Raw genomic sequence first — 16,185 nt, 5'->3', positions numbered from 1 at the left:
TGAAATATGTTTATGCTTTAGTTTAGAAAATAATAATGTTAGTGTCCATCATTTAAGAAGACGGTTTGCAAGGCTTCAGCTATATAGGCGTCACAGTCTAATAAAATGTTGTTTTCTCAAGATCTTGATAAAATGAATCTGTTATCTTGAGGAGGCAATTTAAAAAAATAACGATATTGCACATCCTCTCTCGGCTTCCGTAGTAACATGGTGTGATTTCTGTAGCTATCTTCTCTGTGTTACTCATCATTACTACATTATGTACAGTATAGAACCACTAATTTAGGTTTTCACTTAATAACTGACAGTGCATTGTGATAGTCCATCAGCCTCTTCACCCAGTTTATAAATCTGCTCATACCAGTTTGGGTTCAGTGGTTGCACAGGAGGAACCAGCCATGTAGATGCAGTCCTTTTGTGTGATAGTGATCACATGAAATGAAAAAATGACTTATTCAAGACATTTATTTTTATACAAACATGCACTGTACCTAGTACAAATAACTAAATCTTAACTGAAAAGAGATCCATCATGGCCCCGTGTCTCTTGAGGCTTCTTCATTTGGAGCTGTAATGTAGCCACACAACATTTAGGTTGCCTCATAATATGAGCGGTGGTTTTGTAAAGAAACTCATAAATCTAACAAAAACCAGTACCCCAGTACCCCAAACAGATGACATTTTGTTTTTCACAATTGGCTTCATTAAAAATAAAAACAATCCTGCAAAAGAGTATCCCCCATTGAATGGATATTTTATTCCAAGAATTGCAATACCATTGGCGCTCGCGCAACACAGTGGTAGCATTGCCACATCACAGATCCAGCGTTACTTAGGTTGAAGTTTCATGTTCTTCTCATATCAGCATTGGTTTGCCCCAAGATTTTCTCCAACATCCACAGATGTATGAGGCGGATTCGATGTGTGTGTGTGTTCACAATGGACTGGTGCCCTATCCAGGGACTGTTCCTGCCTTATGCCTGATGCTTGCTGGGATAGGCTCTGACATTTTCTGCATCTTAGTCTGGATAAACAAGTTTAGAAGTTTAGATGGATGGTAATTCTAAATTGCCACAGCATTGGGTGTCTGCATGATTGAGCCTTACAATGGACTGATATGGCGAAAAACAACTAAGCAATCAATGAGTCACTGTGTTCCGTGAGCTGGATTCTACACATCTTTACATTTTCTGGCAATGTAATGCTTTCTGGGATAGGCCTCAGCTCTGCCACGACTCTGCTCTGGATAAGCAGGTATAGAAGAGGGAGTTGATCTGAAGGAGATTGAAGACTGCAAAGTGGTGGCAGGGGAAAGTGTAGTTAAGCAGCATAGGATGGCATTGGAGATCAAGAAGAGGAAGAGAGTGAGGGCAGAGCCAAGGATCAAATGGTGGAAGTTGAAAAAGGAAGACTGCAAGGTTGAGTTTAGGGAGGAGGTGAGACAGGCACTGGGTGGCAGTGAAGAGTTACCAGACAGCTGGGAAAATACAGCAGATGTAGTAAGGGTGACAGCAAGAAGGGTGCTTGGTGTGACATCTGGAAAGAGGAAGGAGGAAAAGGAAACCTGGTGGTGGAATGAGAAAATACAGGAGAGTATACAGAGGAAGAGGATGGCAAAGAAGAAGTGGAATAGTCAGAGAGATTCAGAAAGTAGACAAAAGTACAAGGAGATAAGGCGCAAGGTGAAGAGAGGGGCGTATGATGAGTTGTATGAGAGGTTGGACACTAAGGAGGGAGAAAAGGACCTGTACCGATTGGCTAGACACAGGGACCGAGCTGGGAAAGATGTGCAGCAGGTTAGGGTGATAAAGGATAAACATGGAAACATACTCACAAGCGAGGAAAGTTTGTTGAGCAGATGGAAAAAGTACTTTGAGAGGCTGATGAATGAAGAGAACGAGAGAGAGAAGAAGTTGGATGATGTGGAGATAGTGAATCAGGAAGTGCAACAGATTAGCAAGGAGGAAGTAAGGACAGCTATGAAGAGGATGAAAAACGGAAAGGCCGTTGGTCCAGATGACATACCTGTGGAAGCATAGAGGTGTTTAGGAGAGATGGCAGTGGAGTTTTTAACCAGATTGTTTAATGGAATCTTGGAAAGTGAGAGGATGCCTGAGGAGTGGAGAAGAAGTGTACTGGTGCCAATATTTAAGAATAAGGGGGATGTGCAGGACTGCAATAACTACAGGGGAATAAAATTGATGAGCCACAGCATGAAGTTATGGGAAAGAGTAGTGGAAACTAGGTTAGTTAGTGAGGTGATGATTAGTGAGCAGCTGTATGGTTTCATGCCAAGAAAGAGCACCACAGATGCGATGTTTGCTCTGAGGATGTTGATGGAGAACTTTAGAGAAGGCCAGAACGAGTTGCATTGCATCTTTGTGGACCTGGAGAAAGCATATGACAGGGTGCCTCAAGAGGAGCTGTGATATTGTATGAGGAAGTCGGGAGTGGCAGAGAAGTACGTAAGAGTTGTACAGGATATGTATGAAGGAAGTGTGACTGTGGTAAGGTCTGCAGTAGGAGTAATGGATGCATTCAAGGTGGAGGTGAGATTACATCAGGGACCGGCTCTGAGCCCTTTCTTATTTGCAATGGTGATGGACACGTTGACAGACGAGATTAGACAGGAATCCTGTGGACTATGATGTTTGCAGATGACATTGTGATCTGTAGCGATAGTAGGGAACAGGTTGAGGAGACCCTGGAGAGGTGGAGATATGCTCTAGAGAGGAGAGGAATGAAGGTCAGTAGGAACAAGACAGAATACATGTGTGTAAATGAGAGAGAGGTCAGTGGAATGGTGAGGATGCAGGGAGTAGAGTTGGTGAAGGTGGATGAGTTTAAATACTTGGGATCAACAGTACAGAGTAATGGGGATTGTGGAAGAGAGGTGAAGAAGAGAGAGCAGGCAGGGTGGAATGGGTGGAGAAGAGTGTCAGGAGTGATTTGTGACAGACGGGTATCAGCAAGAGTGAAAGGGAAGGTCTACAGGATGGTAGTGAGACCAGCTATGTTATACGGGTTGGAGACGGTGGCACTGACCAGAAAGCAGGATACAGAGCTGGAGATGGCAGAGTTAAAGATGTTAAGATTTGCACTGGGTGTGATGAGGATGGATAGGATTAGAAATGAGGACATTAGAGGGTCAGCTCAAGTTGGACTGTTGGGAGACAAAGTCAGTGAGGTGAGATTGCGTTGGTTTGGAGAGGAGAGATGCTGAGTATATTGGGAGAAGGATGCTAAGGATAGAGTTGCCAGGGAAGAGGAAAAGAGGAAGGCCTAAGTGAAGGTTTATGGATGTGGTGAGAGAGGACATGCAGGTGATGGGTGTAACAGAACAAGATGCAGAGGACAGAAAGATATGGAAGAAGATGATCCGCTGTGGCAACCCCTAATGGGAGCAGCTAAAAGAAGAAGAAGAAGAAGAGGGATAGATATAATCTAATAAAATACATGTTAACTGTGACCACAAGCAGAACAACAAGAACACAACAACTAGAACAGCATCGTAAGTGAATGAGCCTAAGAATTCTATTAAAAATGTTCACGTAAGAGGCACAGAGTTAAAACAGTTTTTCCATGTATGATAATGGGAATAGATAGACATCCCCAACCTGACCTGACCTGTAATGGACAGCAGATGTTCAATGTTTTACTATGCAGTATATAGTGGTAGCAGAGAACATGTTCTGGTAGCAGAGAACATGTTCCATATATAGTAATGGTCAGTTAGAGTACGCTCTTATTTTATTGGTTATTTATTGGAATCAAGATTTAGAATGTGGTTTGTTTATTCATTTTTTGCTCAGTAGTTTGTAGGTTTTTTTGCTGCTACAGATGATGTCACATTATGCAACTTTTATTTATGGGGCATGTCAGAGTTGCCGACCACAGTTGTTGATCTCATCACCAGACCATGTCAGATTAAATTACTGAAAATCGCTGGCCATGTCACTTTTACTGACTGCATGCTTGACCTTCCAGCAGTGACAGTCAGTACCCCCTTTTTTGGAGCAGGTACTATAAGAAAGGTTTAACAGCTATGGAGAGTTAAGCTGCAATCTTGCCTCTTGTCTTTTTTTTTCCATTTTGTCATGTAGAGAAAAGCCAAGCAAAATGACACCTTTTATTGGCTAACTAGAAAGATTACAATATGCAAGCTTTCGAGGCAACTCAGGCCCCTTCTTCAGGCAAAATGTAATACAGAAACTGAAGTTTCCTATGTTTATATACACACTCTAGGACAAGAAATAACATTGGTAAAAATTTAAATGAGAGATTTTGAATGTAAAAAATTAATAGATTCAATCAGGCTAGGGTTAATTTAGCAAGAGAGAAAAGAACAATGTATTGTCAAGATCTCTGGATAAGATAACTGTCCAACAAAGTCTTTTGAAGTTTGTAATGAGTTTTTTCAAAACAGTGTGGGTCTGTAGACAGGTTGTCTGTCATTCTGAGAGAAAAGCCATTTTGTCATGATACATAAAACTCAAGACACCAGACAGATGAGGATCCTTTCTGTTTGTGAGATCCAGAACAACCGCTTTTCTTTTTTTGCTCGTCACTACATTTTATGCATTGTACTTCCAGATGATCATTCACTGTTATGCACTGAGAACCCACATATACAACTAAAAACAAAAATAATACCTGTTAGGTTTTGTCAGAGCGAGTTGTCGAGTAATTTGTCGAGTAATTGGAGCAAGTCACTGGGTATGTAACATTAGACGACAGTCTTTCAGAGGAGTGCACCATCGACTGCCTTTGACTTGCTAAGATTGTGTCAACTGAAAATTGCTGGAAAACACACATAATGTGACATGGCCTTAGGAGCTCCCATTAGGGGATTTGAATGGGAGGAAATCATTTTTTCCATTAATTTCTTGCTACAATGTCTAGTTTTGGATTTTGTAATTTATTTGAAGTGTTTCCGTCATCATTTTTGTTTATGATAAGAACCTCTGTATTGAGTACATGTTAGTTGGGGTAGAGTCATGGGGCTTGTGACCCTGACATTAACAGTGTAATGGGTTAAAAACAGCGCAGTTCCCTATCTATGGTTTGTAGACCAAGAACTCTTCTTGCACTTCATTATTTTGAATCTTTGCTATTTTATTATTGATCAACTGTTGCCTTCCTTTTGACGTGATCTTAGTCTCCTGGTTCGGACCTTTGATTTTATTAGGCTGGACCTATCTCCCAATTTGCCTCATTATTTATCTCTGCTATCTTTTATAATACAACACCAAGGGCTGTCACAGAAGCAGGAAGTATCTGTTAGTGTTATCAGAATTCAGGCTCAACCTATGGAGGACATCCCTTGCAGCACCTAGGAAAATTCCTCTGATGTGAACAAAAAGACCCCACTACGGCATTATGTATTTCCAAGAGCTTCCTTCAGCTTTTTTGATACTGTAAAATTACAGTGAAAAAAATAAGCTAAGTGAATTCTTTCCTTCAAGTTGTGTTTTTTTGAGTTTGCATTTCCACATTGATATAAGACTACAATAGGAAGTTTGCCCCATGTTGATTACACCAGAACTGTTTTCTGCCTGATGGTCCCTGCTGCCTTGATGAGCTTTGGACCTGCTGGCCATGCATCAATTAATTTTATGGGTTTGAAAATGTTGTGTACAAACTATGTGATATTAATGGCAAAATTTATCAACATTTTCCCTAGCTTTGATTAAAAAAAACAGAGCGGCTATGGTGGTAGTAAAATGAGTTATACTGTTCTGTGCATAGAACTGCTGTAATGGTTATTACACACATTATGACTCATTTGAAATGCATTAAAAGTCATAATTCTGTTAGCCAGTTCTCATTAGGATTATAAATAAGCATATTCAGAAAGAATTACATATTAATTTAATTACAGATACAATTTAGAGTGGTTTGAGTGGATAGATAATAATGACTAAGGTGGGGATGATTAAGTGGATAACAGACTGGTACTGCTGTCTCAAAGATAGAATCCAGGCCATGCCACTGTCATTGTGAAGTGTGCACATTTACCTATAACTACTTGCATGTGAATTTTTCTCTGGCTACTCTGGTTTTCCTTCCACACCCAAAAAGTGTGTGGCAGATTAATGGGGAGGATCTAACATATAATTATAGAAGTAACTGAGTCCGGCAATGGACTGGTGCCCAGAACTATAAGGACAAACTTCAACGCCCCACAATAATTATCCCAAATTCGGTGGCTTTAAAACAATGGATAACACTCAAGATTCAATTGAATATTAGAAAATTAGCCAAAGGTTGACTCTTTCTAACACTTTTGGGATGCAAACTGGTTCAAGAGTACTTTAGCAATAACATGTGTTCTTAAACTTGTGTGAAATGGTCAGACACTAGTAATCAGCATTAAAAGGCACATGGCTGCTGTCTCTTGGCTTCAGGGACTTGGATTTGCTTCCCGAAGAAGACCCTGTCTTTGAGGAGCTTGCATATTCTCCATCTGTCTCTATGGGTCATGTGCCTAGAGATGGGCTGGCACCTCATCTTGGGTAAGAGTCCCCCTGAGATCCAATGTTTTCTGGATAGGCCCTTCAACTTTGAACTGGATAAGTAGGTTAGAAGTTGATTCCTATAATGTTCCAATCAAATTCTTTACTTAAAGTAAATGATTATTATGTATTCAAAATGTGGTGTCAATATGGGTGGATTAGTCAATGATAACTTTAGGGCTGATGAAAGACTTGAAAAGACATTAAATGGCTGTATTAGGTGGAGAGCCCCACTAGAATAATTTAGCAAAACCTGTGAGAGAAGAAAACTAAGGAAAAAAAGACTTTCTTGTGAGTGATTTAATAATACTAATAATAAATTAATTAATTACATTTATACAGCGCTTGTCTTGCTACTTGAAGTGCTTAGACAGAGGTGAACCACTTCAACCACCACCAATGTTGGATGCTGGATGATGCAAAGGAAGCCATTATTGCACCAGTATGTTCACCATACATTAGCTGTTAGGTGGTGAAGGGGTGAGAGAGATAGCCAATCAGAGACAGGGGATGGCCATGCTGGGAAATTTAGTCTGGACATCAGGATACACCCTGCTCTTTTTGAAAAATGCACAGAGATGTTTAATTACCATAGAGAGTCAAGACCTCGGTTTACGTCCCATCTGAAGGATGGAGCCAAATTTACAGCACAGCGTCCCTAACACTTCACTGGGGCATTGGGATCCACACACAGACCCCAGGTTAAGCACTCCCTGCTGGACTCACCAACACCTATTCCAGCAGCAACCCAACTTTTCCCTAGATGGTTTCCAATCCAAGTAGTGGTTGGCCTGAACATGCTTAGCTTCAGGTGGATGAACTGTTTTGAAGTATGGTGGTATGGCTGCCGACTATGGTGAAATGGTGGTACATAACTAATTCGTACCTTCCCTGCAGCTTCTTCCATCCCCAGCACACTAAAACCTCTCTACCTCTTTCAGAGGTCCTTAGACTTCACCACCTCTGCAGTGATGAGGCTGACTTGGACAGGGCCCTGAATCAAACCACCTGTAGACATTGCAACCTCAACTCTAAGGGAAACTCCAATAATGAAACCTGCATCCTGCTAGTCACCCCATTCCACCCCAACACTCTGTCCCTCCCACATGTCATCAAACAAAATGTCTCCATTGTGCAGACTGACCCTTCCAAGAGAGCCTTTTATCTAACACTCCCTCAGTCTCCTTCTGTTGACCACCTAACCTACACAAACCTCTCATCTGCAGCTCACTTCACAGAGGAGAGCCACATCTCCACCTGGCACTTTGAGCTGTAACAGGAGCTGCTGGGACACCTGCAAATATGTCACCAACAATATTCTTGTATCTGGACCCACTGGTAAATTCAAAATTAAACAGTATTATTCATGCCAGATTAAAAATCTTATTTGTATTTCTTGTAGGACATGTCCAGGTATCTACATAGCTCAGATAGGAAGACAGCAAGCAGACTGAGCCATTAAAATCAAACACCTTACAGAGCCTATTGCAGATCACTTCACATCTCCTGATCATAGTCACACTAATCTCTCCATTTGTGTTCTTTTGCTGGACTTCAAAGACACTTTTCAAAGAAAGACAGAAGACGCTAAGCTCACTCTCAGCCTGACCTCTCCAACTTTTTAATCTCTCCCTTAATCTTTCCTGGTGGCGGCTTTTTCTCACCTCCTCTCACCTTTTCACCGCACATCTACCCTGGCTTTGTTTTCCCCTCCTCTTTCCTTTACAGTCGCACAGCTGATGAAGGCTGTAGAGCTGAATGTCAGTCAGTCAGTCAGTCATTGTCCAACCCGCTATATCCTAACACAGGGTCACGGGGGTCTGCTGGAGCCAATCCCAGCCAACACAGGACACAAGGCAGGAACAAATCCCCGGGCAGGGCACACACACACACACACACCCACGCACACACACCAAGCACACACTAGGGACAATTTAGGATCACCAATGCACCTAACCTGCATGTCTTTGGACTGTGGGAGGAAATCTGAGCACCTGGAGGAAACCCATGCAGACACGGGGAGAACATGCAAACTCCACACAGGGAGGACCCGGGAAACGAACCCAGGTCTCCTAACTGCGAGGCAGCAGCACTATCACCATGCCACGGTGCCGCCCAGGAGCTGAAATGTTGTGTCTTTAATATTCTTTCCTTTTCAGCATTGAAATAATTTTTAATCTTTTTTTCCTTTGCATTATGGTACAGATTCTTAGTTCTGCCCCATGGATGCAGAGTGCTGGGTACAAGCCCTGGCCCAGTCACTGCCTGTTTCAAGTTTGCATGCTTTGTCCGTGTCTACATGGGCTTTTCTCTGGTGCTCATGTGTGTTAAGTTCATTCCTGCTTCTAGACAAACTGAGCACCTGGGCCATAGAACTGGCAACCCATCCAGGGTGTGTTTCTGCCTTGGGCTCAACATTACTGGGATAGGTGATGGCTCAGAGACTCTAACATTTTTAAATTGATTTTAAAATGGAGTGAAAAGTTTTCTTCTCTTTTATATGGCATCATTTTACTTTGTTCAGCAATTTAAACTATGGTGCCCCTCATTTGGATGGATTATCTGTAGGAGATGGTGCAGAAATAACAGTGGTAAAGTGTTGGGTTAAACACAGTAACAAAGGTCAGCGGAGGCTCAATTTTTTTACGTTATGTATTACTCCCCAGTGCTAAGCTTGTCATGAGAATGCAGAAGCTCAAATTGGTTATTAGCTACCAATAATCTTTGAAACACAGATTAAACTGTAATGATAACTGAAAATTATGAAGGTTTGAAGATATTCATGATGAAATTAAAACAGGCAAGCAAAAAGACCACCCAACCGCTCAATATAAAGAAAAATCTAAATTATTTTAACTGGCTTCATCAACCAAGTGAAGAGTGAAAATAAAGGAGTTAAGACTGGCAAAGATTTCATCTTCCTGGGCTTAATGATCCACACAAATGGAGATTACAGTCATGAAATAAGAAGTCGTCTATTTCTAGTTAAAAAAAAAAAAAAAAAAGCCATTATAAACCTGAATAGGATAATGAAATCCAGAGATGTCGCATTGACAGCAAAAGTCGGCAAAGACTGAATGGACTTTACTTACGGCTGTGAAAGCTGAATCATCGAGAAAGCAGAGTGAAGGAAAATCAATGCTTTTGAACTGTAGTGCTGGAAAAGATTGGTATGTGTGCCATTGACTCACTGACAGATAAATCAGCCCAATCAGACAGGTTCATACTCTGAAACCATTTTTATTATTATTATTATTATTATTAACTTACACATTCAGGATATATTCAGTTATTTAAATTTGTATGTTTTTATCAGCTGCTGCTCAAGTAGGTTAACTGACTTTCTCAAGGTCACACAGAGTATTTCTGCTTACAGATCCTAGGGATTCAAACTATGTCACATTCTGTATAGTTAAGATAAAGCTGAATACTGCAGTCACATCATGACAACCATCTCACCAATCTATTAAGCCCAGTCCCTTCCTTCTGCACAACCTAAAAGAGTCATAGTAGACAAAACATTTAGAAATATTAAGCGCTTTCAGCATGTGGCATGTGGCCTATCACACTCCCGAGCCTCACTGCGAAAGCCTATGCTGGGTCACTGGAAAGTCTGAAACTCAGATCCATGGGGAACAATGAAGATTCTGTCCTGGATGCGGAGCACTGGACCTACTATTTACACTAACATTAAAATATGAGTGGTTCTGGGAATATGACAGTTCTCAGTACAGGTGTTTTGTGGATTTGAAGATGCTTATTGCTATGTACCCCATGGTGTCTTGTGGAAGGTGATTATAGAGTATGGGGTTTTTAGGGTCACTGCTTCAGGGTTTCAGTTCCTATATTTCTGAAGCAAGAGTGGTTTTGAGTGTTGAGACCCTATGTGATGTTTATGATTTTCTTGGTGGGATGTCAAGGCCTAGTTCAAGTCTGGAGAGCCTTGAGTTTGAGAACATAAGGATTGTTGTCTGCAGATGATGTTGTCATCCTGGCCTCAGCAGATTCTAAACACTAGAACTACGGTATTCACAGCTGAGTGAGATGCAGGTGGGATGAGAAATAAAACTCCAAATCCGTGGTCGGGTCCATCTCTGGTAAAAAAAAGTGACATGTTAAGAAACTGAGCTGGACGAAGTATCTACAGTCATGATAGCTCTCCAGGACTGAATTTCCGGACCCGTGATATAAGCATTAGAACAGATGAACTCGACAGAAGCAGTGCTCAGTCCAGGACATGTGCCCACGACTCTGAAGTGGTGAGGGAGAAACACTAACCACTGCATCACGGTGCTCCTCTATAAATAAGATGCTGCAGATGTTCTATCAAACAGTTGTGGCGAGCGCCCTCTTCTACGCAGTGGCGTGCTGGGGAGGCAGCATTAAGAGGAAAGACGCCTCACGCCTGGACAAACTGGTGAGGAAGGCAGGCTCTATTGTTGGCATGGAGCTGGACAGTTTAACATCTGTGGCAGAGCGAAGGGCGCTCAGCAGGCTCCTATCAATTATGGAGAATCCACTGCATCCACTTAATAGTATCATCTCCAGACAGAAGAGCAGCTTCAGCGACAGACTGCTGTCACTGTCCTGCTCCACAGACAGATTGAGGAGATCGTTCCTCCCCCAAACTATGTGACTCTTTAATTCCACCCGGGGGGGTAAACGTTAATATTTAACATTATACATAGTTATTGTCTGTTTTTCACCTGCATTATTATCATTCTTTAATTTAATATTATTTATTGTATCAGTATGCTGCTGCTGAAGAATGTGAATTTCCCATTGGGATTAATAAAGTATCTATCTATCTATCTATCTATCTATCTATCTATCTATCTATCTATCTATCTATCTATCTATCTATCTATCTATCTATCTATCTATCTATCTATCTAAAGATCACATTTGTTATGTATCAGTTTGAATTTCAATGTATTTATGTTTTAGTGTTGTTTTTGTTAACTTTGAGTTATTGTGTTATTTCTGTTGGTTTCACTTCTCATTTGTTAGTTGTGTTCTGTCCTCTTAAGTGTGTCTCCATTCTCAGTGTTTTGTGGGTGAAGCCCCAGGAGGCGGGGCCACCCTGAAGTCACAGCTGCTGGCTCCGCCTTCTGGCTATTTATTTCTAGTCAGAAGTGAGACCTAGCAGTCAACTACTGAAGTTGCTTGGGTCCATTTGTACTGCCTTCTTGTGGACTTACTTATTTTTGACAAATTATATACTTCTGCTCTGTTCTTGGATTCTGATCTTGGATTGCATTTTGAGAATTGTTTGCCTGGGTCTCCCTTTTAGTCAAACCTTTTTATTCTTTTGAGCATTCAAGTTAAAACAATACACACACAATTCAAATTGTAGTGAAAAGCATAGTTATAGAAGCTCAAGAAAAATATATAATATAAATATTGTAATAAATGTCAAACACACATAAGAATTTCTGGCCTGGATCATAATAGAGCTGCTGGTGTCCATAACATAATTATAGGTGGCAGTAAGATGTTGTGTCTTGTTTATAATTAAAACCATTAACATACAGTATGAAGAGAGCAGGTTCAGCTTGTTTTGTCCAGAAAGGGGACTTGCTAATTAAAGTGTATTTATTCTGATGTCACCAGCCTTCTAGGGTCAAAATGATTTATTCATTAGAGTGTTGATAACAGAATGAATAATTTCTGTTGCTGAGTTAATAAGCATTAAAACAGGATGATGCAACTTTTCTCCCTAGGCAGTATCATGGATGAAGTTGGGGTTACGAATTTTAGTATTGTACAGTATACCAACCAGGGTTCCTTTCCTGGCTAGGGTTCAAATCTGTTTTTTTTGTTAATTTTTCTATCATTTCTTTATATTAAAGTTTCTTTTGTTTATCTGCATTGTTTACTATGCCTTGGTTATGTTCCATGTGTTTTGTGCTAGGTCCCTGAAAGGTGGAGCCACCTGCCAATCACTGCCAGGAACTGCCAACTGTTCTATACAGGTGCTAGTCATAAAATTAGAATATCATGACAAAGCTGATTTATTTCAGTAATTCCATTCAAAAAGTGAAACTTGTATATTAGATTCATTCATTACACACAGACTGATGTATTTCAAATGTTTATTTCTTTTAATGTTGATGATTATAACTGACAACTAATAGTTCAGTATCTCGGAAAATTAGAATATCAATTAAGACCAATGCAAAAAAAGGATTTTTAGAAATGTTGGCCAACTGAAAGGTATGAACATGAAAAGTATGAGCAGGTACAGCACTCAATATTTAGTTGGGGCTCCTTTGGCCTGGATTACTGCAGCAATGCGGCATGGCATGGAGTCGATCAGTCTGTGGCACTGCTCAGGTGTTATGAGAGCCCATGTTGCTCTGATCGTGGCCTTCAGCTCTTCTGAATTGTTGGGTCTGGCGTATTGCATCTTTCTCTTCACAATATCCCATAGATTTTCTATGGGGTTAAGGTCAGGCGAGTTTGCTGGCCAATCAAGAACAGGGATACCATGGTCCTTAAACCAGGTACTGATAGCTTTGGCACTGTGTGCAGGTGCCAGGTCCTGTTGGAAAATGAAATCTGCATCTTAATAAAGTTTGTCAGCAGCAAGAAGCATGAAGTGCTCTAAAACTTCCTGGTACACGGCTGCGTTGACCTTGGACCTCAGAAAACACAATGGACCAACACCAGCAGATGACATGGCACCCCAAACCATCACTGACTGTGGAAACTTTACACTGGACCTCACACAACGTGGATTCTGTGCCTCTCCACTCTTCCTCCAGACTCTGGGACCTTGATTTCCAAAGGAAATGCAAAATTTACTTTCATCAGAGAACATAACTTTGGACCACTCAGCAGCAGTCCAGTCCTTTTTGTCTTTAGCCCAGGCGAGACGCTTCTGACGCTGTTTCTTGTTCAAGACTGGCTTGACACAAGGAATGCGACAGCTGAAACTCATGTCTTGCATACGTCTGTGCCTGGTGGTTCTTGAAGCACTGACTCCAGCTGCAGTCCACTCTTTGTGAATCTCCCCCACATTTTTGAATGGGTTTTGTTTCACAATCCTCTCCAGGGTGCGGTTATCCCTATTGCTTGTACACTTTTTTCTACCACATCTTGTCCTTCCCTTCACCTCTCTATTAATGTGCTTGGACACAGAGCTCTGTGAACAGCCAGCCTCTTTAGCAATGACCTTTTGTGTCTTACCTTCCTTGTGCAAGGTGTCAATGGTCGTCTTTTGGACAACTGTCAAGTCAGCAGTCTTCCCCATGATTGTGTAGCCTACAGAACTAGACTGAGAGACCATTTCAAGGCTTTTGCAGGTGTTTTGAGTTAATTAGCTGATTAGAGTGTGGCACCAGGTGTCTTCAATATTGAACCTTTTCAAAATATTCTAATTTTCCGAGATACTGAATTTGGGACTTTCATTAGTTGTCAGTTATAATCATCAACATTAAAAGAAATAAACATTTGAAATACATCAGTCTGTGTGTAATGAACGAATCTAATATACAAGTTTCACTTTTTGAATGGAATTACTGAAATAAATCAACTTTGTCATGATATTCTAATTTTATGACCAGCACCTGTAAATCAGAAGGATCTCCCATAGCTCCTGGTGGTTCATTTTAGAAGTGCTAGAGAGTTTTTTGGTGAGTTTCTGTACTTTTGCCACGCTTTATACTTTATGTGAATTCTGCTCTGTTTTTTGATTTTGCTTCGGGATTTTGTATTGGAACATTTCTGCATTGGATTGCCATGTGTCTCAGGAAACTCCTTTTTGCAGTTGTGCTCCATTGAGATTCATAGTGAGTGGAGTACTTACATTGAGCAATAAATCTTTTATTTTATAAAGATATTGTGCTTGTCCTTATTACTAGCTGGGGTTTGATGCTTATATCCCCCTCTAGTGGGCATCTTTGGAAGTGCTTTTGGACCTGATTGGGATTTATGTGCTTTGGGACTTCTAGTTCACTACATTTAGCTTTAATTATAATGTGCTCACTTTTTACCATTACTCAGTCACATACATTTCCAGTCTCCCTCCTGTCTTTTCCACTCCATCTGATCATATCAGCATCAAAATGCTGTCTAAAATAGGAAGATTAAGTTGGTTCTCTGCAGTTCACAAAACAGCACAGCGCCTAAACTCACTGTGAGAGATCATTTTAAAAGTTCATCCATCTCATTTAAAAGCAATTGGATATTCCACATGTATGGAGGCAGGCTAGCTCTGAATCCTTTCCATCTTTCTTTTATCCTTGCACCGGATCTTCGCCCTTTCATCTTCAGACGAGCTGCTGCTCTGATAAAGTCTAACAGAGCTCCTTATGTGGTGGTTATCACAGTGCTACCAGCTGAGGGCAGGAGTATTTAATACACCCCACTTTACCTTCCTGAGAGTCGCTTACATTCTCAGAAGTTACAAACATAAGGTAGCCTTCAGGTCTGTTTTGCTCACCCTGTAATGTCTCACAAGTTTGCAGCTTGTCCTAAAGACATTTGAGACGGGCAGACACTCAAGTTTGGGATGAATACAGCATATCTTCAATTTTAAAAATTCTTGTTAATATTTTTATATTGTGATAGATACATTTTCAATTGGTAAGGATTCAGCATTGCTCGATGGTACATAAATAAGGGGTTTCAATCATTCTCCTCCTTGTGGGGCTTTTTGATAGATTTTTGGAATGTTTATTTCCTTATGTTTTGAACTTTTAAGACAGCCTGGGCCAGAAACCAGCAGTTAGCATTTGAAGTAAGCTGAATTGGCATGGACCTCTTCTAGGTATTCTAGTAAAGGAAGCATCATGCCTATATTGAGCACTAAGGGAAACATTTTCTGTAATGCTTGAAGCTGTGCCTGCTAGGCCAACATGACACCATTAAATGTGAGATGATATGATATGGACTTTAGACAGAGGCGGCCTTAGGGGAGTGCGGGGCCCTATGCGGGGCCGGTTACGTCAAATGCTGCTACCGGTATGTGTGGACTGTATAAACTTGTTTGTGAATTTAATAAAAATAATGTTAACATACACCGGATTTTCTCATTATAGTATTCAGCTAAATTTTTGCATGATAACATGCGGACTTTATCAAAATATAAAGATATAATCTATTAAAAAAGTGCAAGTCATAATTCATGACAATACCATGACAGTGTGAAATGTGATGCAGTGTCATGTGGAAATTAGCAGGACTTCTTCTGGAAAACGTACCCAAATTGCGAGTATACTCTGAGTCTCAATATGCAGAATGTCATAGTCATAACTCACATTGATGTCATGTCAGCCGGTTATCATTGGCGATACATGTTTTTGGACATTGATAGTCGAACATGTTTATGGCCTACAAATAAAATGTGAGTTTCAGTGTTTTGACAGGAAGTGTGAAATTAGCGTAGAAGTATCATCAAGAAATCTCTTAGCGGTATCCAGGTTCAGAGACGGAAATCCACTTTTCTTGCCTGTCGTTGACGATATTCGTAGTCTAATCTGGATCTGTAATGTCTTTTTCTATAGATAAGTATAGCCCATTAGTTGGGTTGGCTTCTCCTATTTTAGGAAGGGATTATTCTGGCGACCCTTTTGGGCGATGAAGGTGGACTATAGAATGTTTTCAAAGATGTACATGTATGGAATTTGACCTTGAAGAGGGATTTTAAAAGGGTTCCTCTTGGAAG

At 40.7% G+C, this 16,185-nt stretch overlaps 1 protein-coding gene across 1 annotated transcript in view; it reads right to left on the bottom strand.

Annotated features, from left to right (window-relative positions):
• nphs1 (NPHS1 adhesion molecule, nephrin) overlaps positions 1-16,185 on the bottom strand; it is a 163,147-nt gene that overhangs the window by 79,686 nt on the left and 67,276 nt on the right. The window lies entirely within an intron of this gene.

Source organism: Erpetoichthys calabaricus, chromosome 17, assembly GCF_900747795.2.
Source record: "Erpetoichthys calabaricus chromosome 17, fErpCal1.3, whole genome shotgun sequence".
Classification (NCBI taxonomy): domain Eukaryota; kingdom Metazoa; phylum Chordata; class Cladistia; order Polypteriformes; family Polypteridae; genus Erpetoichthys; species Erpetoichthys calabaricus.
This window is presented reverse-complemented; position numbering and strand designations above follow the sequence as displayed.